Source organism: Pseudopipra pipra, chromosome 25, assembly GCF_036250125.1.
Source record: "Pseudopipra pipra isolate bDixPip1 chromosome 25, bDixPip1.hap1, whole genome shotgun sequence".
NCBI lineage: Eukaryota > Metazoa > Chordata > Aves > Passeriformes > Pipridae > Pseudopipra > Pseudopipra pipra.
In genome coordinates, this window is record NC_087573.1 from 3,779,455 (window position 1) to 3,805,654 (window position 26,200).

The following is a 26,200-nucleotide window of genomic DNA, read 5'->3' on the forward strand; positions in this document are numbered from 1 at the left end:
GGGTCAGCGCTTGCCCCGCAGGCACAGGAGGTGGGTCCCAGCTCTGCCAGGGCATGAGCCACCCCCCCAGGAGCATTGTGACAGCACTGGGGACAGGGAAAGCCACAAAGCCACAGCAACTCAGCCTCAGGCAGAGAGCTCCTGATATTTGGTGATTCTGGCTCAAAGAGCAGGGCCAGGGCAGTGACCCCCAAAACAGTGAGCAAGGATGAGCCCCCTCCTTTCCCACATGCCCAGCGATGCCAACCCTGTATTCCCCATCCCAGAGGGGTGACCCCACACCAGCGTGGTGGTGGGACCTCCCCTGATCCCCAGGGGGGCCATCGTGGGGCCATGGACACCCACACCAGGACCACTCTGAGGGGTGAAGAGGATGCAGGGATGCAAGGGGAGGAAGGGCCATGAGCTGCCAGGGCCAGGCAGCACCTGGGGGACCTGTCCCCCCACACCCCCCCACTCCCTGCATCGCCCCAGGATGTGACAGATCACCCGTGTGTGTGTGGGAAAGCTCCTCTCCTCGGCACAAAACACACACACGCTTAGTAACATAATCTCTTAAAAGCAAAACCCCAGAAATTCCTTTTTCTTCGTGGAAAATGTTGCCTTGGGGGAGAAGCTCATAATGAAGGATGAAAGCTTAATCCTTGAGGTAGAGCAGGACGTGGTGGGGGAAGAGTATAAACATGACAGTTGTTGCTCAGTGAGCCGGAAAAAAAAGGTGAAGGGATGAGAGCCGCGGTGGGGTGGGAGGGCCCGGGCGGCGGGGAGGGGCTGCGGGAGCCCCGGCAGCGCTTCCTCCCCGGCCGGCTCACATCCATCACCCCCGAGCGAAAGGCACAGGTTATCCCGGCAATTCCGGGCACAGAGAAATGCTCTCGTGCTCCAGTGGGTGAAGGTGGGACAGCAAATGGTGCTCCACACCTGTGTGATTCACCACTGGGGGCTGCCCTGGGAAGGGGCTTTAATCGAGATCAGGCTTTGACCAATATAAAATGAAGCACCAGCACGTCTCAGGCTGATTTTTCCATGTTTTCTGGGCTGTCAGTGCTGGTGCTGGCGGGTGATGTGACAGTGCTCAGCAGAAAGGCATCAAGGGAAGCAGATTTTGCCACTTCCCTGCCATCCCCAGTAACCACAACCCTGACTCAGCATCTTCAAAGCCAGAGAAAACCTGTTTAAATTGAAGTTAAACCCACGGTACCACTGCTCAGGTTAAACTGAACCTCCCTGCCAGCAGAGAGCTGCAGAGGCAGGGCAGTGACGACCCTGGGCAGTGGCAGGACAGGGACAAGGACATGGGGACATGCACTGGTGGTGGCCACACTCAGGGCAGTGGAAAGAGCTGGGCTGATGGTTTGGGGCAGAAATGGGTATTGTTTGTGGCTCCTCACTGGAGGCAGCTCCCTGACCCCCAGGCAGCCCTGTGTCCCACCCTGGGTGCTGCAGGAGCTCAGCCAGGCACAGGGCAGGGATATCAGTGCTGGCAGGGCCCATCCAGGACAGATGTTGACCCCATGGACAGCTGGGGGGGGTTCCCATCTCCTGCCTGTGGTTTTACTCTCCCCAGCTGCCTCTGTGCCATGAAGTGCTGTCCCTGTGCCCACCATGGTGGTTTTTTGGGGCTGTTGGGTGCCAGGGAGGGCACTGACAGGTACCTCTGGACTAGTGGCTCCTGGCAGGTCCCAGCCAGCCAGGCCAGGCCTGAGCTATTGCATGCCCTGGGGGGTTCCCAAGACAAAAAAATCTGTGAAAGGGGTTTCCCTGCACGGCATCCCCAGTCCAAAAGGGAAAAACAAACAAGCTCCACTCCTCTGTTTTATTTTTAATTGGCATTGGAGCAGCAGAGGTGGGGTTACACTCTCCAGAGCCCAACCTGCTCTGCCTTTGCTCAGTGCACAGTAATGCTGTTTATGGACTCGGATTCCAACCTTCTCCTCTCTCGAGGCTGTGAAGATGTATTTCCTCTTGTGCCATTTCTCCTTCTGGCAAGCAGGCTCCCAGGTGGGTCTGGAAAATGTCAAAGTGGGAAATAAAGTTGTTCGCTGAAGAGAAAAAAAAAAAAAAAAAGAAAAAAAAAGGAAAAAAAAAAAGGAAAGAAAGGAAAAAGGGAAAGACAAAAAGGAACAAGTCCCAGAGGTGCAGGGTGAGGGTCTGCTGGGTAGGAGTGTGATGACTCTGACAGGGAGCATCCCGAGATTCCCAGCTCTGTACTGTCACTGCCATGTTCCCAGTGCTGGGCACCACGGCTCCATCAGCACAGCCCAAGTCTCTGGATTTTTTTATCTCTGCAGAAGGCTAAAAACACGGGGTAACACGAAGTACCAGTGACACCCTTGGATGCCTCACACCCAGCCCAGGTTCCCACAGTTTTCCCGCCGGGAGCTCATGTGCTGCCTTGCCAGGCTGGGCTCCAAAGGCCTCCAAGTGCTGAAACTGGTGATTTTATTTATCTGAGGTGAGTGATAGGGGAGAGAATTCCTGGTTCTGCCATCCTCTGGTTCTCATATGGTCAGTCGTGGTCAGCACTAGTGAACACACACCGGTGTTGTTGGTGGCGTTGGGCACCAGCAAGGTGGGGCTGACGTGGAGTTTCTCCTCACTCAAGAGAATTTTTAATACCTTGCTCTTTTACATAGCTCAGACATCCCCCAGCTGGTACCACCATGGGCTGGCAGAGCTCCTACCCCACTGGCACAGGTGTCACAGCCCCATCCAGCAGCGGGGCAGGAAGAGCAGCGAAGGTGACACGATGCAGGGAAACTTCTGCCTGTGCAGCCCAGGAGGGACGGGGAGCACTGACCAGACCCCTCTGCCCGGGAAACTTGTTTCCAACAGAAAAATCAGATGTTGACAAAACAATGTTTATTTCACCCAACAAATCTTCACGGAAAATATTTGGCACTTCCCACAAACAACAGGAAGGAAAAGGCTGGTGTGGGGCTGCCCCACTGCCAACACTGGCAGGAGGGACCCCTGGGAATGCAGGCACTGAGCCCTCAAAGAGTCTCCCCAGCCTCCATGGGTGGAAACCACCCCATCCCTCCAGTTTCTTGGTGAAAGTGTCTCCATCTGGCGAGTTGAAGAGGAGAAGTGGCCACCCATCACCAGGGCTGTTGGGTCTCAAAGAGCTGGTGACCTCAAGTGCCACAGGGACCTACATCCACCATATGCCTTGGGCTTGCAGCCACCTGTGCCCTTCCCACGGGAAAAGTGGGATTAGGAATCAGTCCCTGGTGTTCCTGCTGCCATCATTCTCCCTGCTGCCTGCCATGGTCCGGATTCCCATCCCACCACGAGCTAAGGGGATGCTGGTGAATGCCCTGTGGCAGCACGTGGGGCTCATCCTGGCACTGCAAAATAAAATAAAAGACAAATAACCCAAAGCTGATCTTCATGGCAGGTAGAGGACAGCAAACAGTGGGTGGGTGCGAGCAGGGGCAGCCCGGGCCGTGGCCAGGGCCGGGCACAGATGCTGCAGATTAGAGAATGAAAGGCTGGGAGGTTTCTGCTGAAGACATTTTTCCGTTCGTGAGGCCATGGGGTGGAGCGGGTGAGCGGGGGGGGGGGGGGGGGGGGCAGCGCCTGCAGCAACAACAAAAGGCAGAACAAGGGGGGAGGGGGAGCACGAGGGAGAGATTTTTGATTCATACTCAAAAATTACCCAAACTTTATTGCCAGAATGTCTACATTTTTATGTGCTTAAGCACAGTGAGTTATGGAAATCTTAGAACAATGGAATGATCTCCTTCATTGCCCTCGACGCGTTCAAAGTCACCACCCCTCCTCACCAAGTGGAATCTCTTTTTCCGTTTTATCGGCCTGCAAAAATGCCTCTGCTATCAACACCCTCCTCGTGCATCTCATAAATACCAGGGTGGGACACGGGGCTATTGGTGGGTGTTTTTTACAAACCCATCTCTGCCCCAACCCTTCCTCAAGAAATGTTTTTACGGCGTTTGGTTGATTTGGCAAATTTTCTACAAGAACCTGCCTGAGCAAGAGGGGCTGCAAATTCCTTGACTCATGTCCAAACACAGAGCTTTTCTGGTTCCCCTGCTCTCGTCTTTGCTCTGTGGGAGTCCCTTATCTGTCAGTCACGTACTGATCTTATAAATCCTCTGCTGCTCCATGTGAGAGCGTTGCAGGGTGTGCCTTACACACTCCATCTGCCAGGTAAGGGACTTGCAGCGCCAGCAATCCAGCTCCAGCATGTGTTTTGCAGCCCTGGACACGCAGAATAAAGCAGGTTTTTAGGGGCTTTTAGCATTGTAGAGCAAAGCCTGGAGCAGACCCATTCATTTCTGAGCACAACGGGAGCGGAGAGGGGATGGATGCCCCTCACAGGCACCTCCGGCGGGACACGCGCGTCCATCCTCAGGCATCGCAGCCAGGCTCCGAGCCGGCAACGCCCGGAGCAGGGATGCTCTGCTGCAGGGAAAAATCCTCCACGCAGCAGCTGCGTGAAGGAAACCGTCACAGAGAGTGCAGCGAGGGCCAGCAGAGAGCACACGCCGGGGTGGTTTCCTTCGCTGCCGAGATAATTCCTCCCCACCCCTCCGAAACAACGTCCTGCTCGGCTGCGCTGCCGGAGCAAAGCGCGGCCACACAGGCCCGGGCTCTGATTTACAGCCTGCCAGCTGATGGGGCTGCAGGCAGAGAAAGTGCTGAGCTGGGAGAAAATGACCAGGGAGAGGAGGGAGGGGGGTTTTGCCGGGGAGGTTTCAGGAGCCGGAGTCATCCCACCCTGCCTTCGTGCACCGGGGCGAGCGATGCCCGTGGCTGAGGAGGGACACAGGGAGCAACTCAACCCTGAGCTGCAAGAAGAACTCTGGGGGGAATTGGAGGCATGGATGGGAAGCCCCAAGGTCTGCACAAACCCCCCTGCTGATCCCTCATTTCCCAGGCCATCCTGCCCAGCTCCCAGCCCGCCAAGGAGAGGGAAGCTGAGCGAGCCACGGGAAAACGTCTTCAGCCCTATAAACTGACACAGTTGTTTATAATATTCCTAAGTGCCATTGCGTGATGGTAGCAGTGCTCTGACAGGGAAAATTTACTTTTTTCCTTCTTTTTTTAAATAAAATTAGAAAGCTGCAAGTCCCCCCCGAAGATGTTTTGGCCATTGTCCTGGGTTTGTTTGTTTTCCTGCTTCCCCTAAGTGACACAGGGAGGGCCATGTGTTGCCACTGATGTTCCAGGGCTGTTGCAGCACCAACAGCTCCGTGCTGTGCTCAGCCTGAGCTGGACAATCCCAATCCCTGCTGGCACTGGGCTGGCAGCCCAAATCCTGGGGCAGAGGCTTTTGCCAGCCTTGCTCCAGCCATCCACTGGCCACCCCATCCATCCATCCATCCATTTATCCATCCATCCATCCTCCCTGCCCTGAGCCAGGGCTGCTCATGTGGGAAAACAGGGAGCAGGGAGCAAAGGAACAGGGAATAGGGGGCATGGAACAATGGAGGATGGAGCAGGGAGCAATGGAACAGTGGAACATGGAGTAGTGGGACATGGAACAAAGGAGGATGGAGCAGGAAGCAGGAAGGGAGCAGGGAGCAGGAAGCAATGGAGGATGGAGCAGGGAGCAATGGAACAGCAGAGCATGGAGTAGTGGGACATGGAGCAAAGGATGGAGCATGAAGCAGGGAACAGGGAGCAGGGAGCAATGGAGGATGGAGGATGGAGCTTGGAGTAGGGAGCAGGGAGCAACGCAGCAAGGAGCAATGGAACAGTGAAATGTGGAATATGGAGCAGCAGGAATAGGGAGAATGGAGCAATGGAACAGAATAACACAGAGCATGGAGCAATGGAACAGAAGAACGTGGGGCATTGAGCTTTGGAGCATGGAAGAGTGGGACATGGAGCAATGGAGGATGGAGCAGGGAGCAGGGAGCTTAGAGGAGCCTCTTGCAGCTCCTTGTCCAAAGCATCCGCAGCTTTCTGAGCCACCCGTAGCTGAACTTCCTGGGAAAGAGGCTTGGATTTGAAGGATGAAAGTTAAAAGTTGTTGACCTTCTGGATAAAACTTATCTGTGCACTTTTCACATCCCGAGGGTTGAAACCACTACTTTGTCATTACTTTTTGTGTGGAAAGACTCCTCCATAGGAGTCAAGAGCTTTGCTGAGGACGCTGCAATTTCCTGCAATCTCCAGTTTGCTTATATTGTGCTAAAACCAAACAAACAACCCCTGAAAGGCAGTGAGAGCTGCAGGAATCTGCTTGGCTAAAAAAAGAGCAGGGATTTATCAGGGTTTCAGTGTGGGACACAGCTCGGATTCTGCAAGGCCACGGAGCCGACTTAGGGGCACCCTCCAGTGTGCCCTTGCCTTTGGGTGTCAGATGGGGCTGTTTCCCATGGGCAGGGAGGGGGCTGACATTTCACTGACCTGCCCTTCCACCGGCCAAGGCACAAGGAATTACAGAATCACAGAAGCATAGAATATCCTGAGCTGGAAGGGACCCACAAGGACCACCCAGTCCAACTCCTGGCCCTGTACAGGACACCCCAAAATCCCACCCTGTGCCTGAGAGCATTGTCCAGACACTCCTTGAGGTCTGGCAGCCTTGGGGCTGTGCCCACTGCCCTGGGGAGCCTGTTCAGTGCCCAAACACCCTCTGGGGGAAGAACATTTTCCTACTATAAGGAAGACAGCTCAGAGAAGAGAACACAAGCTCTTCCTCGTGCTGCAGTTGCTACCCCAGACACCACAGTGTCTGAGGGCGTTCGCTGTGGGAGCCAGGAAACAAGAGATGGGAAGTTTCTAAACATGCAGCAGATGGTTTATGGAAAGAGGTTATGAAATGCAATTAAAGGTTTTATAAAGTGTCCTGGTCGCACTCCTTGGTCACTGAATGATTTTGACCATAAATCAGAAAATAAGATGGAGAATTGAAGGGAAGGGGATGGTCAGGAGGGCAGAGGAATGCTGTGGGTACTGGTGTGGGCATCACTGTGGGTATCAGCTGGTTCTCCTCAGCACTTGCTTGTGCCTGGGGTTGTGCAGCTGTGACATTCATGCTTTGGGAAATACCCCATAGATAATTAGTCCCAAGTGGGAGCTGCCAGCAGAATTCCCATCCTCTGGCCAGCACCCACCTCAGTGGCTGTTGTTTAATGGCATTTTGATGACATGCAGATTATACAGGAAGGATGAAGGGGCTGGTGAGGAACCTGGGGCTACAAAGCTGAGGGTACTCCACTCTTCCCAAGCCTGTGTGCCCTGTATTTTGGGGGAACCCTGCCAGGAATGCACCAACACCAGTGGCTCCATCACCCACGACAGATCCACAGCACTGAATGCACAAGTCCAGTGGCTCCATCACCCGTGGTGGATCCATACCACCGTTGTGGTGGTCTCTGGGCACACAGCTGTGACAAACTCTCCCACCAGCCCCTGGTACCCAGGAAATGTTGGCCAGAGAAGAGAAGTGAAAAGGGAACTTATCACAGCAACCCAGCTGTGACTGATACACAGTCAAGCACCTCAAAACTTGGAAAAACTAATTAACAACCCCCTAAATCCCAAGGCACAGCAGAGGCATCATGAGTCTGACATTTGGCTTCTCATCCCTGAGCTGCTGGTCCAACAGCTCACAAGCCAGAGGTCAAGCTTCCCAGTTCCTCTTTTTGATCTGCATCATTCGCATTTTTCCATGTTGTTGGACACAAGAAGAAACAAAAAAATCCCTTTGAATTAGCAGGCAGGGCGAGTCTCTAATTGCTTTCCCAGCTCCTCCCTGTGTCAGGTCCGGATGGCTGCCCAGACACCCGCACACACCCGCTCGGCCCAGGAGGAGAACAGGAGAGAGGAGAACAAGTGCTGCAGTTTAGGGTGGATAAACAGACTCTGGAAAGGCCCTGAATTAAAGTCCAGCAGCCAAGAGCTGCCCGAGCTCTGCTGCCATCCTGGTGCCCGTGGCCAGAGCTCCCAGCCCTGCACTCATGGGCTGACTTGGCAGCCAGCTCTCTGTCCATTACCAGCTAATGCAATGGAACTGGCTGACAATGGGCTCAGAGGCTGCCAAAATCCAACATGAGGGCTGCAGATGTCCCTGGGACCGGCAAACCCTGCTGGAAGATCCCTGCGGTACGAGAGGTTACCCTCGATTTGCTTCAGATGCTGCTCGCGCCGGCCGACAGCCATCGAGGGAGGAGGGGCCTCCCTGGGAGAGAAAAGATAAATCCAGCCCTGCCTCCAGACTGTTATTGTCTTCTCTGGTTCGAATTAAGTGACTGGGGTCATTTTTTATATGTTGCAATTTGTCTTTTACCTGAGGGCATTGTGGAAAGGAAAGAAGAAAAGGTGAATCTAGCACGAAAGCAGGGAAGGAGCAGAGTCTTTAGTAGATAATTAGCTGAACTGACATCAGGTTCTCCCTAAAACATCAAACTGGAGATTAAATGTAGGCAGACACGACTAATTCCCTGCCAGTGGGCCCGCTGATAAATCAGCACCAGTGACTGTGGCTGCACAGCAGCATCCAGCCCTGATCCCAGGGATGTTGCAGGAGAGGAGCAGGATGGACACCCCGGCTCCCACCAGTCATCAGCCTCATGTCAGCACCTCCCAGTTTGATTCCCAAGAGCCAGGACGTGATGCTGATGCAAAGATATGGCCCAGCAACCAGACAGGCACAGGGTGACACCAGTGCCACCACCAAAAGCCACCGAGTGCTTGTTATTCCAGGCAACTGAACTACAATGGGGAAAACAATTTCTCCTCACAGCATCTGCTCCGTGTTTCCACAGCCAGTGCCAAAGGGCTCTGCGTGTGCCTCGCCTGGAAACATGGCTTGACTTTGTTCAACAAGTATTTAAAGAAATTGGGTGTTTCACCAGCTGCTGTATTGGAGGCAAAAGAACAGCAGGAAGCCTCAGGTTGGTGAACATCAGCACCACGGGGCGTGGGGAGACCTGGCAGGTGGACCTTGTCCCCTTCTGACACTCACATCAGCCTGGCTCACCTGCACGGAGCATCCCCAGGGTGGCTCACCTGCACACACATCCCTGTGTGTGCCCTGGGAACACCAGCACTCCCTGCAGGGTTTGTGCCCACCAGAGTCCCTTTGGCAGCTTTGCACCTCAGCCCTCCCCTGTTCTGGAGCCTGGACTAGTCCCAGGAAACGTTCCCACTGTGTGTCCCCATTTTAAACAGAACCCCACTTCTCACAGCCCTGTAGAGGCACACGAGGAGCCTGTTTGGCTGGAAGTGCTTACTGGGAAGACACCCAGTGAGTGCACTGGTGGGGTGGGCCTGGGTGCATTTGGGTTCTGGCTGTGGAGGAGGGCACATCCCTTATGGAGAAACTGCTTGGCAGAGGGGAAAAAATAGGATGTCTAGTGCTTATAGCAATCTGATCTGCCCCCAAAAGCAAATTATTTGCCATTCCCAAGAGTTTTATAGAATCATTAAGGTCATCGAGTCCAACCATTATGAGCCTGTAGAAATCAGCAAACATGGATTAGTTCCAGAAGGCTGGCAAGGGGCTGGGCAAGAGGCTGGGAGCCCCTCCACCCTGCCCACAGCAGGGAGGCATCCCTGGCCATGGCTGGGACTGAGGATGCTCCTGGTGCTCCCCAGGGTCACATCCCTCTCTCCACGAACTGGGATATTCCCGTGGTATGGCAGGAGTTTGTCAGCACCTTCCTCCCGGAGCCAAGCCCAGCCCAGGATGCAGCAGAGGAGATTTATTTCTCCTGACAGGCTCCACACACGCCGCTATTTTTCTTCATTGCTCTTGACATCCCTCCTGCCACACTGGGCAAACTTCAGGGGTCGGCCCAGAGCCAGTGTTGGGGGGGGGGGGGTTAAGATGTGAGCTGTTTTCAGATGGTTTCAAAATTAACACCCCTGAGGTATCCCCATGTTTGCAGAGGTGAATCTGTGTCTGTTCTGGGTGATTTCATCACCAAGTGACTCCTCACTTAGATTTTCCCTGCCTTGTAAAGAAGGGAGCTTCCCCCTGCCAAGCTGGCCTGGCATCAAGGTGCCCTCTCACAGCCCCCCTGCAGCACTGACCCCTCACCAGCACCAGGTGGGAAGGGAAACCTTGCTTCCAACACCTGGAAATCCGTCCAAGATCCCAAATCACCTGCACTGCCTTCCTGCAAGTGTCTCAGGGCAGCCAAGCTCCCCACAGAGCCCCACGGTGCCACAGCCCAGGGATACCCTGGGACACAGGGACAAAAAGCATTGCCTTGCCTTGAATTTTCCATATTAAAACCCAATCACAACAACTTCTAAAGCAGAAATTTAGACTGAAGTTTAGACCTGGTGCTTTGATCAGAACACATGCAGCTCCATCCCTAAGCAGCCTCTTTTCAATATATTCGGTGATTTAATGAAAAACATGATTTACTTTTTGTTGAAAGCAGACACATCTCACGTTTCCACTGAAGGAAAATATAAGCTTTTAGAAAACAACAATTTGATGAAAACCTGTTACTCCTGCCCTGTCTGTAGCACCCAGGGAGAGCTTCATCCCAACACCCAGCTCACCACAAACCACACGCCTGCCTTGGGTCAGGCTCTTTTTTCTGAGGCACTCTGATTATTTTTTCTCCTGGGGATGGGGCTGGGAAGGACTCAGCCTTCAGCTCAATACAAATCCTGCCCTTTCGGTAAAGTGTAATAAACTTCTTCCCCTGACACATAGGAAAATGTTTTAAGGCAAGACTTTATAGAGAGCATCAATCACTTCGGAGGTGATGGAATTGCTGCAGAATTATAAGCAAGTCTGAAGTGTCTACAGAGGACTCTAAACACTGTCTTCTATTTATTCTCTGTGTCCTTTGTAAATGTAAACTTCGGTGGAGTCCAGAGGCCCTTCAGTCTCCACGGCTTGTCAATCCAGCACCTTTCACCACCCCTAAAATCACAATTAAAAAAAAAAGGGGGATTACAAAAACAAACACAGAGCTCGGCGCGCTCGAGTGATGGCTGGGGACTGTTCTGGGAGCTGTGCTGGGATCCTGCCCTGGATCTACATCTTCCCACCACCAGTGAGCAGGAGCAGGACCCCCAGAGCCACCTCCTTCTGACCCCCCTTCCTGCAGGAGGCGAGGGAGGAGCAGGAGCGAGGATGGGGGAGGACGTGTGGCCTGGCCACAGCACCCAGTCCTGGGTGCTCACCTGGGAACCCACCCCCTCCTCTTAGAGGGTCAGGAGCAGGGAGAGAAAGGCCTGAACTAAAACCCAGATCCTGTCAGGATCCACAGTGAAACCTATCCATTGGGATTCCCAGTGTGAGACCCACCTGTTGGGATTCCCAGTACAGCACCCAGCTGACAGGATTCCTGGTGTGGCATCTATCCAGTGGGATCCCCAGTATGGGACCCCTCCATCAGGATTCCCAGTGTGAGACCCATCCATCGGGATTCCAAGTATGGACCCACCTGTTGGGATTCCCAGTGTGAGACCCACTTGTTGGGATTCCCAGTACAGCACCCAGCTGTTGGGATTCCCAGTACAGCGCCCATCTGACAGGATTCCCAGTGTGGGACCCATCTGTTGGCATTCCTGGTGTGAAACCTATCCAGTGGGATTCCCAGTACAGGGCCCATCCATCAGGATTCCCGGTGTGAGACCCATCCATCGGGATTCCCAGTGTGAGACACACCTGTTGGGATTCCCAGTACAAGACCCAGCTGACAGGATTCCTGGTGTGGCACCTATCCAGTGGGATCCCCAGTATGGGGCTCATCCATCAGGATTCCCAGTGTGAGACCCATCCATTGGGATTCCCAGTCTGAGAGCCATTGAGGGGGCACATGTCCTGGCCACAGCACCCAGTCCTAATGGATCACCTGTGAACTCATTCCCACCTCTCAGAGGGGCAGGAATGAGGAGAAAAAGACCCAAACTAAATGGCAGAGAAGACAAGGGATGGAGACCTGGCACCACCTGTGCCCTGGCTGTTGGCACATTTCTGTCTCTCCCAGGCATGACCAGCAAGGAAGGGTTAAGGTGCCCCCCTGCATAAACATCAGCTGGAGCTCTGAGAGGCTCCAAGAAGATCACACAGAGGACAGTGCACTGACAGCAGGATGGAGCTGGGTGTGGGAGAGCCATCCCAGCTGGAATGCTGCTCAGGGGAGTGAGCACCGGAGCGGGAAGTGACTTTTCCTTCCACTGAAAGAAAAAAAAAAAAAAAAACAGATAAAAGCTCTATAAAGTTTAAAAGATAATCTATATGAAAAACTTCTCTTTGCCAAAATAGCTGGGGAAAAAATATTTTATACATTGAAATATCCCACAGCTGCTCTAGGGGGGAAAGAAAAAAAAAAAAAGTCTGTTTTGATAAATATCTTGCACAAGAGACTTGATCTGCCCCTGGAGCATCCTGATCCCAGCACACTTTACCAGCCAGTGTGGAACTGCCTCTTGCCAGCATCTCTAGTCCCCTCAAAAGCCATTTGCCCCAAAAGATAACTCAGAGCAGAATTATTCCAGCAGTAAAGCAGCAGTTTGGGGACTCCCCCATAGCACCCTCACCGAGTCATGATGACAGACCAGAGCTCAGAAAGCCAACGTGGGGCACAAGTGTGGGGAGGTCCCTCTGCACCTCCTGATGCTCATTGTGATTCTACATCTCCCGGGTAGGGCTGGGCTCCCTCTGTACCTCCTGATGCTCACAGTGATCCCACATTTCCCGTGCAGAGTTGGAATCCTCCCTCCACCTCCCACACGGGACCGGGGTCTCCCCACATCTCCTGATGCTTGCTGTGACCCCACATCTCCCATGCAGGGCTTGGGGTCCCCCCCACACATCCCACAGAGGGCTGAGGTCCCTCTGCACCTCCTGATGCTCTCTGTGACCCCACATCTCCAGTGCAGGGCTGGGGTCCCCCCTACACCTCCCACACGGGGTTGGGCTCCCCCCACCCCTGCAGGTTTAGGGTCCCGCCACAATTCCCACGCAGGACTGTAACCCACTCCCCCTTCATTTCCAGCGCAGGGCCGGGGTCCCCCCGCATCTCCCCCTCAGAGCTGAGCCCCCCGATCCCCCCGCGGGTCCGTGTCCCTCCGGCGCGGTGGCCCGGCGGGCCCGTAGCCAGCAGGTAGCGCTGCGGGTCCGTCCCTGGCTCCGCCGTGTCCCCGCCACCGCCCGAGCTCCGGCCCCGCCGGGGTCCGTCTGTCCGTCCTACCCCCCCCACGAGTGACAGCGAGCGCGGGGATCGTCCAGCGCAGCCGCTTCTCCCCGTCCGAGCGCGGGGACCGGGATCCCGAGCCGGCGGTGCTGCCTGACGGGATCCCCGGTGTGCCACCTCATCCATCGGGATTCCCAGGGTGAGACTCGTCCCTCGGGATACCTAGTGTGGGACCTATCCATCGGGATCCCTGGTGTCAGGAATTCCCATCTGTCAGTATTCCCAGTGCGAAATCCATCCTTTGGCATACGCAGTGTGGGACCCATCCATGAGGATTCCCAGTGTGGAACCCCCCCCACTGTGATTTCTGCCGTGAGGGGCACTGGTGCTGCCGGATTGCGCGGACAGGGAAGGGGAACACAGTCACATTTGCGACAGGTCCTTTTCCTGGCACGCTCCACAACGCCCAAACATCCCGGTGGCCCCGGCATTCCGCTGCTTCCCGGCTGTGCTACAAACAGCTGATCCCTGTAGGATCACACCCCCAGCCTTTCCCAGGGCTGACCCGGAGCATCCCTGCCTCCCCAGCCCACTCCGTGGCCTCCCTCCCTGTCTGCAGGCGGTTTGTTTGCACTGATGAGTCGCTGTAGCAGAAGTGCAATTCCAGCAAAAGCTGACAGGGAATCCGGGGGCCAAGTCCGGAGTAAAATTCTGATAATGCTGTGTTTATATCAGGAATTTCTTTGGCAGATTAATCACATGAATGAAGTAACAGATGGGAACTCGCCGGAGACGCTGTAACGGGAATTCCAGTGCAGGGCCAGGCTGGCAGTTCACCCTCTGGAAGTGTCGGGACCACCTCTGCAGGGGAGCAGTGAGAAGGTTAAACAGGGAGCAAAGCAGCACCCAGAGGTGAACTGTCCTCTGAGAGCCAGACAAGAGGAGCCAGGGCAGCAGTTCATGTCTCCTGGCACACGCCAGCCCGTGATTCCAGCCCTGTGGCATCCGAGAAATGATGGGTATGGGGGGCATTGCATCCAAGAAATGATGGGCATGGGGGGCATCGCTGCAGGAAAGGTCTCGTGCTCCTGCTTCCAGCCTCACCCTCGCCACCCGCTGGTTTTGCCAGCTCTGGGCTCAGGTTGCACTTGGAGATTAAAAACACACAAGGTCAGAATTCCCCAGGGAGCAGCAGGTGACCAGCCCGGGCACAGCCACCAGGCTCTGGTACGTCACCAAGGGACAGATACAGCCCCCACCACCTCAGCTGCATTTCATTTCCCGGCAGTTGTGATGTCAAACCTCTCCCAGACTGGGGAATTATTTCCAGAGTCAGGAACACACCAGGTGCCTGTTTGAACAGCCTGTAGCTGTGCCCGACTTCCCAGGAGCTGCCCCGAGGAGCGACCGGCCACCAACCCTGGCAAAGGGCAGGGGAGGGAGCAGATGTGCCAGGAGTGAGACCACGGAGCAGAGTTCCCTGACCACAGACGGCTGTTTGCAAGAGGCAATGGGCTTCCTACTACTTCCTTCTTCATTTGGAGAGGAAGAAGATGGATCCTGATCTTTGCACAACTACAACAAACCAAAGCACACCCTTAGCAGTGACAGGTGAAGGGGAAGGTGGCAGCAGTCAGCGCCACAGGACTGAAGCCTTCCCCTCTCTCAGCCCTGGCCCAGCACGGGAGCAGCAAGCATAGGCTGTAGGAAATCACTCCAGGATGACCTTTCCATGCTGTAGCTCCTGCAAAGCGACCTGTCCAAGCTGTGTGATCACCTCACAGCTCCTCTGCTCCTTCCAGGAGCCAGGCACACGGGTGGGCAGCACCCACGGGCACGTGTGGGAATGTGCCACCAGGAGAGCGTGGTCTACACATGCCTGACACGGGTTTTAACTGCTCCCTGGTTCTCATAATCTCTCTCTCTCAATAAAGCTGCCCACAGTTTTACTGAGCATGATTTGTGAGAGCCAACGGGTTATTTTAATGACACAGCAGCTCGCTGAGGAAACACCACTTCCCCTGCTGCTGGGTCCTCCCAACACGCCCTGAGAGACAGCTCCAAGTGAGGGGCATCAATCAGATCACGATGGTCTCTTGCAGAGTAACAGATCCAGGTGAGCTGGGGCAGAGTGGAGACTCTTTGATCTCCCCATAAATCTCTCCAGTGTGCCTGAGCGCTGCCCACAAAAGCTCACCAGTGGCACCAGCCCCATCCACACGCTCCCAATATTCCCCCCAGGGTTTGGGCTGCACCAACACGGCCTCAGCACAGCTCCAGCTGCCACAGTGGGGAGGGCACCAACACAGCCTCAGCACAGCTCCAGCTGCCACAGCGGGGAGGGCACCAACACAGCCTCAGCACAGCTCCAGCTGCCACAGTGGGGAGGACACGTGCCCAGCTGTGAGGGGCACTTGGGCACCGAGCGGTCCCATTCCCTCTTCCCTGTTCCAATTCCTGGGTTCTGGAGCCAGCAAAGTTTCCTGCCCTGGGGCCAAAGAAGCCACTCTCCCCTCAGGCTGCAGCGGGGGAACATATGGGACCCGTTAGCTGGGAGCACATAAAACTCCAGGCTGAGTTAGTCATCGCTGCCTCCGCCGCCGGTGGACGCGACTCTCGCAGAAGCGACCGACGACTGCTTGTGTTTCTGTCAGCTCCAATAAACAACCGTGGGCAGGGCCGTGGGGGGAGAGGGGGCTCGCCAGCCCCATCCAAAAATAACAAGTTTGAAGCACGACATCCTTTCCAGCTCAGTGGCTCTCCCCTGGTTTGCTGAGTGGCACCAGAGGGAAGCAGGGTCTGAGGGACGGGGTGACCCGCTGGGAATGAGTCCCAGACCCCCTGCCTGCTGTCCCAGCATGAGTTCCAGCTCGTGGGACCCCCGTGAATCACGAGCCATTAACATTCTCACAGTGACATCTCCAAAATGCTTCGGGGATAAATTGGTTGCTGGCTGATTTGCAAAGTGTTTAGGCAAAATTATTAGGAGGAGGGCTGGTGGGGAGCCAAGGGCTGGGTCCTGAGGGGGGCTGCACGCTTGTGGGTCACTTGGATGTTCATCCCATGGCCTCGGGAAGCTCAGCCCAGGTTCTGTGGGCTCCCAGCTGTGCCACCCAGGCCGACAGCCAGCCATCACTTGCCAGCCAGTAAACATGGCATAACTCTCACCCTCATAAAGGGCTTAAGTGCCCTGGCACTGTTGGATAAACAGGCCCGTGCTGAATGCACACAGCAACTTGGCAGAGGCCCTGGAGGCACCTCAGCATCTTCACAACCCTTCTGTGCCCTGAGAGTGGCATCAGAAGGGACACGGAACCCAGTGCCCACTGCAGCCCTGCAAGGCATTGGCAGGATTCACACAGCCAAGGGGGAATTCGACACCCAAAAAGGGAGGCAGGAAAGCCAAAAGCCCTCAGCGTGTTTTGCACAGCCACAGCTTCACATACCCCTGCTTTGCCCATAAAACAAAGCAGAGGCCAATGGCACCATCAGCCTCCTCCTGCCCAGCCTGTCCTGGCCCATGTGCAGCTGAAACCTCCACGGCACAGGGGATGGTCCCTCCTGCCACAAAGGAAAAATGGCTCCTGGTGTAGCAGGGCTGATCTGGTGTCACCACCTCGGCATCAAGATCTCCCTGTAAGGGATTTCCAGCAAAACCCTTAAATGTACTCTCTGAACCAGTAATGGATTTTGTTCCAGATTAATAACAGAGGAAAGCAAGAATGACTCGCTCTGATGTGGGTTGTGCCTCAAAATTGGGAAGGGTTTTGCAAGGGTGTCTAAGGATACCATGTTCCCACCATTATCTTCCCAAGGATGGGCAGCTCTAGGAAAAACACACATGCACTTTATCCCCTTCTCTCATATGATACTCTCCCGTTTTTCACTGATTCTTGCAGGTTAAGCTACAGCCCAGCTCCACAGATTGGGTGACCTCATGGCTTGTGTTCAAACAAAACAAATAAATAAAATGAACAAACTCCTCCCTTGCAGCTCCTTCTTGAGCCAAGAGCCAAGTCAGAGCCATTCCAGCCATTCCCACCTCTCCATGTGGAAATCCAACCTGCCTGCACAAGGAACTAGGACTGGGACACAGGGGATGGGGGGAGAGAGGTTCCTGTGGAGCCAAACTGGAAGAGACAAGGAAAAATAAACAGGCAGCAGTGAGTTGGCAGTGGGGTGCTGGGGGCACACCCCCAGCCCATGGTGGGGGCAGGAGCTCCCAGAGAGGAACCTGCATCTGTCCCTCATCAACAGCACTGTCAGACCCCACAGGAGACCCCAGGTGAAAAAAAAAAGAGCCAAGGTTCCTCATGCTCACTTAGTTCAAGGGAAAAAAAATCTTTCACAAGAGTGTCTCATCATTTCCTTCTGGAGGTGATGTGGCTGTTAGAGGGCTGGGAAGCTGTTGCTGGAAAACCTGAGCAAGGAGGAGAAGTGTCGCCCCAAATTTATTGTATTTACTTTCTCCGGTGTTTTCAGAATTTTTCAGTCTTCAATAGTTTATATTATACACATTTATCAGCTTTCCTCCAGGCTTTTAACCCCGGATTCACTGTCTCAGGTTATAGCGGAAAGTGATGAAATGGGCATTCCTGGCACGTCTGCTCAGGGGGTGGGTTGTGGCCAAATTTAATCAAATGGCAAAAAGGAACCCAAAACAAGGGCTGCTGCACACTGAAATATTCAGTGTGTGTCCCTGGCACTGCAGGTTTTCCGTGGATCTCCTCACCTCCTCTCAGATGTGGGACTTCACATCTGCTTAGAAGCACTCGTGGGTTTTATTATCAGCATATTCCTTATTCATCAACCCTGGATTTTGTTCTTTTTGCTTTTTTTTCAGGACAGAGATGGGCAAAACCACATTTTTTTTTTCCTAAAGAGGCTTGCAAGTAAAATGGTGCACTGAGTAGAAATCTTATTTTTTTAAAAGCATTTACAAGCCTCCAAGAAGCCAAGGCAGCCAGCAGCGATACCAACCCCACCAGACCACGTCCTGCCCGCAAAACCCAGCCACAGCAGGAGGGTGGTATTCCCCAAAAGAAGGGGAAATCACAGGAGTGAAGGGAGGATGTGGGCAAAAATAGCATTTCAAGCCAGGCAAATGTGTAGGTAACGAGTAAATTAACTCCCTGGGTGCGAAACCATTGACCAGCACAGCCCCGAAAGCGGACAATGGGATCAAAGCCGGGATTTCCCCGGTCTCAATGGAGCGCCCACCGGGAGCTGGGCTCCGTGCCCACCAGAGCGCCCGGGGCACTAAGCTGCTCAGCGAAGTTCAAAGGAGCCCACACAGCCTCGCACAGCTCCCGGGGTGGCACACAATTCCCAGGTTTTCTGGGGGCTTGCTTCCCAAAGGGAGGGGAGCGGGGCTGGCAGCGGGGGCCAGAGACACCCCCGGTGACCCCGGTGCCCGGAGGGGCCGCGGGGCCGCCCCCGCGGCGGGATAATGCTCGCTCCCGCTGGCAGGATTAGCCATATAGCAGGACAGCTGAATCAGACTCTCAGCCCTTAACAGGATTACGCTCCCGGGAGCTCCAATGAAAATACAGACACCCTGCCCATGGAGTGGCCGGGCAGCCCCCCCTGCAGCCCCCCCTCACAGCGGCCCCGGGGTGTGAGAGACACTCGGGGGGGGGTTTAATGTCATAATAAAGCGTGGGGCTGAGCTCCTCATGGAATCACAGGGAATGGGCTCGACTTTCCGCCAGCCACCGGGGATTTTACACGGGCAGACAGTGACAGGACAAGGGGGAATAGTTCTAAACTAAAAGAGATTTGGGTTTGATGTTAGGAATAAATTATTTATTATTATTATTTATAGAGTGCTGAGGCCCTGGCACAGGTTGCCCGGAGAAGTTGTGGCTGTCCCATCCCTGGAAGTGTTCAAGGCCAGGTTGGACGGGGCTTGGAGCAACCTGGGATCGTGGAAGGTGTCCCTGCCCATGGCAAGGGGTGGAATGAGATGATATTAGAGGTTGCTTCCAACCCAAAGCATTTGAGGATTTCTAAGATGCTATAATTTGGGCTCCCCAGGGTCCCTGACAATCCCAGCTTCCCAGCTGCCCCCAGAGCATCTCACCAGGCAGGAGCAGGAGGCTGTGGCACTCTGGCTGTTGGAATGTCTGGACCTGATCCAGAACCCTGTGCCTCCCAGCAGCACACACTGCTCTCACCTTCCCCACAACACCCAGACTCCTGCTGGAACCTCACTGAGACACAGCCAGTGGGTTGCAGCAGGGACAGCACACGGCAGTGCCAGAGGAGCTGGATCCCATCCCAGCAGTGCCAGTGGAGCTGAGGTCCCATCCCAGCAGTGCCAGTGGAGCTGGGATCCCATCCCAGTAGTGCCAGTGGAGCTGGGATCCCATCCCAGCAGTGCCAGTGGAGCTGGATCCCATCCCAGCACTGCCAGTGGAGCTGGGATCTCATCCTGGCAGTGCCAGTGGAGCTGGATCTCATCCTGGCGGTGCCAGTGGAGCTGGATCTCATCCTGGCAGTGCCAGTGGAGCTGGGATCCCATCCCAGCATCACCAGGAGTGGGTCGGAGCCCACTGGGAGCACAGGGGCTGATCCTCGGGGCACACACACTGCAGGGTGCTGGGCAGGGGAGGGGTGTCCCATCACCAGGTACCACAGCCAGACAGGGCAGGAGAGGAGCTGGCAAGTCTTCTCCACTGCCAGGGCTGATACCCCTGCTACCAAGGTGGGGGTCTTCCAACATTCTCTAGTAACTCTGGATCAAACCCTCCATTTCCATGGAAACACAGACCTTCAGGTGTCCATCCTCAGGGTCGTCACATTCCTCCAGAGAGGCTGGATGCTTCCTGAGCCACACTCCTCACCCACCAGGATTAACTGGATAACCAGGTCAAAAGCAAAGCCCCAATTCAGCTCAGCGAGAGGCCGCTCTCATTACATCTCTATTTCCTTGAACAGCAGATTTCCACCAGGCCAGACATTTTTGGGGAAGCACCAGGCCAAACAGAGCTGTACATTTTCCAGGTTAACAATGATTTTCACCTGCTCCAGCCCGGAATCTCCACAATAGCTCTCGACAGCAGCACACAAGTTATCAGAGCAAAGGCTGAAAGCACAGCTTGCTGCCCTGACTCCTTGTTGGATTTCAGAGAGGCTGGCAACTGAAAAGCTGATCCAATTTATCCCCAGTTCATTATCCGACATAGCATGACATTGGGACACTTGCAGACATAATCCAGCTTCCTCCTGCCTTGCAAGATGTATTGACCAAAGGCAAGAAAACAGAGCATTAATAGCTCTCTGCTGTGCAGCTGAATCTGGGCAGCAGCAATGAGATTCTTTGGGCTATTTCTATCCAATCTCACACAAGAGTAAATCAGAAGCTTCTACAGACTTCCATTAAATTTCTCCCCATTAATACCAATGTAGCAGAGATCACAATTTGTCCTCTTTTTTTTTTCTGCTTTTCTGATATTTTAAAAAATGCTAAAACTCTTCTGCTCCTAGCTGAGCTTAAGATAAAAGTTAACCTCTGAACCACAGCAGCATCTTTCATGTAAGGCACAATACAGAGAGAGCTTTTTACAGCAGGTTTAGCTCAGTAACATGTGTTTCAGACGGTATTTGCCCCCATCCTCACCTGGCTCCAGGAGCATGGTTGAAACTGCCTAGAGAAGCAGCAGCTGCCCCATCCCTAGAAGTGTCCAAGGCCAGCCTGGATGGGGTTTGGAGCAACCTGGGATAGTGGAAAGTGTCCCTGCCCATGGTAGAGGGTGGAACAAGATGATGTTTAAAATTCCTTCCAACCCAAATCGCTCCACAATTCTATGACAAACAAGAGGAGAAAGAGGCTCTGTCCTCTACCCCCAGCCCACCTGAATCACACTTGAGAGACCATCTATTGTCCCTCCTCATGGCCACGGAGTGGCTGCCTTGGGAGATGCCCCGCGGCAGAGTGAGGGCTTTGTAATAACCTGTTATCTGATCTGAGCTCTCTGGCCTTTCCTCCCCGGCAGACAGTCCTTCAAACCCATTCAGGGACGATGAGTCACTGAAGAAGCACTTAAAATTCATCCTGGATGATAAGGTTAGAGCTGTGTGCCGTGCATTTCCTGCCCTAGTTTGGAGTTATGCTTGGGCTCTCCGCACTTCCTCGCTTATTCCACCTACTTTCTCCTTCCAAATTCCCAGCCACACCAAGCTGCAAAACCTCAAGGAGTTCAGTGGAGATTCATCGGGACTCAGTGACCACACTGGGGCTGCAACAGGGAGCAGGCAGTCGGGGTGGATCCAGTCTGAGGAGTCACAGCATCACCTGCTGCAAAGGACAGAAGGAAAAAACGTGGGAACTTTGACAGGAAAGCTGCTGCGAGGATGCCACCAGCCCAGGAGCAGCTCCTCACTCACCCTGGGACCTGGCAGATGGCTCTGGGGTGGCTCAGTCCCTCAGGGCTGCAGAATGGACTCTCAGCAGAAAAGGAAGGGCAACTCAGAGCTGCTGAGCCAGCTCTGGTCACAGCAAGGGAAGTGGATAGAATAGACTCAGAGAGTCAAAGAGTATCCACAAGGATCGTCCAGTCCAACCCCTGGCCCTCCACAGGACACCCCAAAATCCCACCCTACCCCTGAGAGTGTTGTCCAAACCCTCCTGGAGCTCTGGCAGCCTTGGTGCTGTGCCCACTGCCCTGGGGAGCCTGTTCAGTGCCAACCACCCTCTGGGGGAAGAACCTTTTCCTGAGATCCAACCTAACTCTGCTCTGGCACAGTTCCAGCCGTTCCCTCAGGGTCTGTCACTGATCACCAGAGCAGAGATTGGTGCTGCCCCTCCTGAGGAAGCTGCAGACCCCGATGATGTCTGACCTCAGTCTCCTCTCCTCCAGCTGAACACACCAGCTGAGCTCAGCCACCTCTTGTGAGGCTTCTCCTTCACACCCGTCACCGTCTTCACATCCCTCCTTTGGATGCTCCCTAACAGCTTTACAATTTTCTTATATTGTGGTGTCCAAAACTGCACACAGGACTCGGGGTGAGGCTGCACAAGCACAGTGGGTCACCCTTGCCCAGGTGGATCACCTCCACCCAGGAGAAGGTGACCCCAGTGTCCGGGAGCTGAGTGTGGGTTCATGACAACAGCAGTAAATCCTCATCACTGTCAGGCACTTGTCTGACTCACATCTCTGGCTCAGCAGCATCCCCCTCACTATCAGTGGTGTAGGATAAGAAATTTGCCTTACATTAGTGAGGTGATTACTCTGAATACTCAGACACCCGATCCTATTCCTGAGGAAAAGGAAACATAAATCCTTCCTTGCACTGACAGCGACAACCCGCATCCCTAGATAGGAGAGGGCTAATTAAACCTGGTCATTCCAGCCAAAGCCCAACCAGCGTGTTTGTACAAGCCTTGTGGTCAAAGCATGTGCAGGATTTGGCCCTATTTCCCCATTTTCATTAATCACAGGAAAAATTCTCCACGTAGAAACAATGCAAGAGATATACCTGATAGGGGTTTTTTTTCCCCCTTGGCCACTTCCCACTTGGCAGCAGAGATGAAGTTCTGCCTTTGCAAAACATTTTGAAACCTGTTTCTGTTCCAATTCAGAATCACCCACCCCAGAGCTTTCCAGGTTATCTGTAAAAGAAAACCCAGAGAAATGGATGGCTTGAAATGCTTCAACTGATAAACTCGAAATATATTATTTTAACTGTAATTTTGGGTTGCGCCATAAAGGAGAAAGAAAATGTTAAAAAGCACAGAACAAAAAGTCATTGGAAATGGGAAAGGTTGTTTTGAAACTGAAGAAACAGAACATTTTTGTGGCCCTGGGGACCACCTTCCCTCTCTCCCAAAGCTTGACAGAGTTTCACAAAACATTTCAAGTTTGATGTGCTGTGTTTTGGAGGGGGGGGAGCCGAGCTGTTCTTGCTGGGGAGAGTGAGGAGAAACTCCAGGAGCAAAGAAAACAGCTGGAATCTAGACAAAGGTGCAGTGAGACTGGTCCCTCCAGCCGGGCTTTAGTACCCTGGCACTGGTTTAGGCTTGATTTTGGTGCTCCTGAGCCCCGTTCCAGCTGCTCCAGCGGCGTCCAGCGGAGGCAGAGGTGTCCCCAAAGGCGGCTGCTCCGGGGACGCGGGACATGCCGCTCCACCCCTGTCAAAACCCACCGCAAACCCCTTCCCCAGGTTATAAATAAAGCAGCCGCTGACCTCGCGGAGATTAATCAGTGGGATGGTGTCTCTGCGTGATGTCACCCCGTGTTTTTCCACAGGCCTGTCGAATTTCAGCGCCGTCTGATCCGCCGATGACAGCCGGGAATCGCGCCTGCCAGACAGCCCCGGGACGGCCGCCGTCGGTGGGAGGGAGAGGGAGCAGCCGAGAGAGGAGCCCGGCAGGATTTATGGCCGGTTTCTCCCCGTCCTGCTCTCCCCGCACACACAATACACAGATGCCTCTGGAGGATGACGGAAACCGGGGCTGCTCGGGTATTTTTAGGTGTTATTGCACCACCTCTGGCCTCCGGGGACTTTTCTGACTAGCGCGGCCGAACCTGGGTGATCAGGAACATCGGGGCTGCTCTGGGAGGAGCCCGTCGGGCTGGTGGGCAGGGAAGGGAGGGATGGAGCCAGGTCCAAGCTGATGCCACGGTGCAGGGTAGGAAACCAGTTCTTTCCAGAGTACTTTCCTCCGGGAAGGCACAAAAACTGCTGGGTGGAAAGCCGGGACTGACATCACAGTTTTAATTTCACTATTTGACCTTTATTTCTGCTCACAGTCAAACCTGCAACATGAACACCTTTCCAAGTTCCTCAGGCAGGAGCTGCTCAACTCCAGCTGGGCACACAAGGAAGGGGAGGATGTCCCCATGCTGTGTGTGCCCACATATCCACAGAGGCCAAAGGGTTACACACACCACGTGGCTGCAAGGCCAGGCATTGCATGTCCACACAGCAATTCATCAATTAATCTGAGAAGGAACAAAGCAATTAACAAGGGAAGCAGGGGATAGACTAACAAAGCACATGCCTTTGCTCTGCTAACAGGGCTGGCTCGTGCCTGTTTGTTTGGCTCCTGTTTCTATGGTGGTGGGGCCGTAAGGAAGGGTCAATTCATCCTCCTGGTTATTTGTAGCTCTCCAAAATGTATTCTTAGCATCTCAGACCTTGGGGGTATAGCCAGGGGCTAACTGGGGACTGCTTGGCCGTTGGGAGCTGTGTTTTTTGGGGGGATAAAAGGCCTTCCTTTCACAGGCAAGTGGTGGAGTTGCCAGGGCTCACCACTCACCACACCTTTGCTGGACAAGGTGCAGCTTGCAGAGGGCACTGGGTTCCTGTGGCTGTGATGTCCCAGTGCTGTCCCTCAGCAAAGAACCCCTTACCTGCCCCAGAAAGGGTTCCTTTGCCTGTCTCCAGCCAGCTGGAGCTGCTTCTCCTGAGCATCCTTCTTGGCACAATGGGGAATGTGGGGGTCCAGGGCCAGCTGAGCCCCCAGCACGGAGCAGGACACCCTGCCTCGAGCACGGCTCTCTCCTGGGGCTCTGCCGTGTCACTGTGCTGGGTAGTGACAATGTCCAGCACCGTGTCCCCTGCTGTGCTGTGGCTGGAGAGGAAACAAGCCTGACAGATGTTGTGCCCCCAAAGGCACACAGCCCCTCTCAGGTCCCTTCTCCACAAGTTCAGGAGCTTGACCAAGCTGCACTACCCATCCCAAAATAAGTTCCCAATCCATATGTTTTAATAGGTCTTTGTTGCCCCAGAAAATGGGTTTCCCATGAGGTCAGCCAGCCTGGCACTGAGGGTTATCCCAGGACACTGATTTTTCCCCTTGGGGTTCCAGGCAGCTGTGATCATCCAAAGGCTCCGAGTTATTCCTGGGGCTGCCACGTGAAAGGTGAGCTTCCTAGCAGTGCCCAGCACGGGCATTTTGGAAGCATGGCAGCAATCCCTCTGCCACCTCCGCTCGCTCCACGCGCCTGGCACAGCCCCAGCACCTGTGCCTGCACAATCAAAGCAGGAATCCAACGGGAGGGACAGCTGGAGAGGGAGAGTGACCTCCTGCTCACACTGCCAGAGCGAGCTGGGCTCATGGGGCAGAGCACCCTCACCTACAGGGACATGGCAGGGGCAGGTGAGACCACGCTGCCTCTGTGGAAAGATGGGGAGGCTTGTGCAGAGCAGGGGTGGATCTGGTGCCCATCCTTGGCTTGCAAACCCTGCCTGACAGTGCCCTGGGCACGCTGCAGGCTGGATGCCACTTGTGGAGCAGCTTTTTGGGGCAGGGAATGCCATACATCATCCTCACCTGTGAATCTCCTTACCCTGCTCATCTCCCAGGGGGTAACACCGGCCATGGACCAATCCTCTGGCCCTTGCCACAGCTCTGTGTGTGACACTGACCCTGCAGAGGCTGCCCCAACTTCCCACCATGACCAGCCACCACCTTCAGCACCCAGAGCGAGTCTGTGGAGCCACCGACCTGCTAAGAAAATAGAGAGCCCGTTCCTTTGAAGTCAATGAGTCGTGAAAGCCTTTGAAAGCAGAGCCTTGTTTATTTACTCACCACAGCTCATGTGGACCAGGCACCCAGACACCCTGAGTGCTGCTAATTTGAATGGAAGATCAAACACCACGAGGCTCTGCCCGGCTGAGCCACAGTCAGAGAGGAGCAAGGGCTGCCCTGGCCTCCTCACTGCCCAGCACAGGGAGAGCCTGACACAAACCCAGGGGACAGTCCCTGAGCTGTCAGTTGGGTTTTATGGAGAAGAGCATCAAGATAAGCCACCAGGTTGACATGGAAATTCAGCACGGTGGGTGCAGAGCTCTGAAACCCGGCCTGAGCATTTCACTTCGACACCAAAATTGAGCTGTGATCCCCCCTGCAGACACCCATCGACCCTGCCTCCTCTCCCAGGGCTGGCACTGCTACCTCTTGCCCTCATCCTGAGTTTCACCCTGAGCCAGAGGTCTCCTGCCCAGCACCACGTCACAGCCAAGACCTGCACACCCACATGAATGTGGTGCTTGTCAACTCCCCCCTTCCCTCCCCATCAGAGCAATAAACAGAGAACTCAGGCCCCTCTCTTTGTGTGAAACAACCCATTAACAGAGCAGAGGCCATGAAATGGCCTCAGCAGAGC

At 54.4% G+C, this 26,200-nt stretch overlaps 1 long non-coding RNA gene across 1 annotated transcript; it reads right to left on the bottom strand.

Moving 5' to 3' along the window:
- Nucleotides 1–1,807: 1,807 nt before the first annotated feature.
- On the bottom strand, nucleotides 1,808–25,089 carry LOC135402586 (uncharacterized). Its single transcript, XR_010425170.1, has 2 exons — nucleotides 23,274–25,089; nucleotides 1,808–2,007 (listed from the first exon to the last, which is right to left on the bottom strand). It is a non-coding gene; the product is annotated as an uncharacterized LOC135402586 (long non-coding RNA).
- Nucleotides 25,090–26,200: the final 1,111 nt, after the last annotated feature.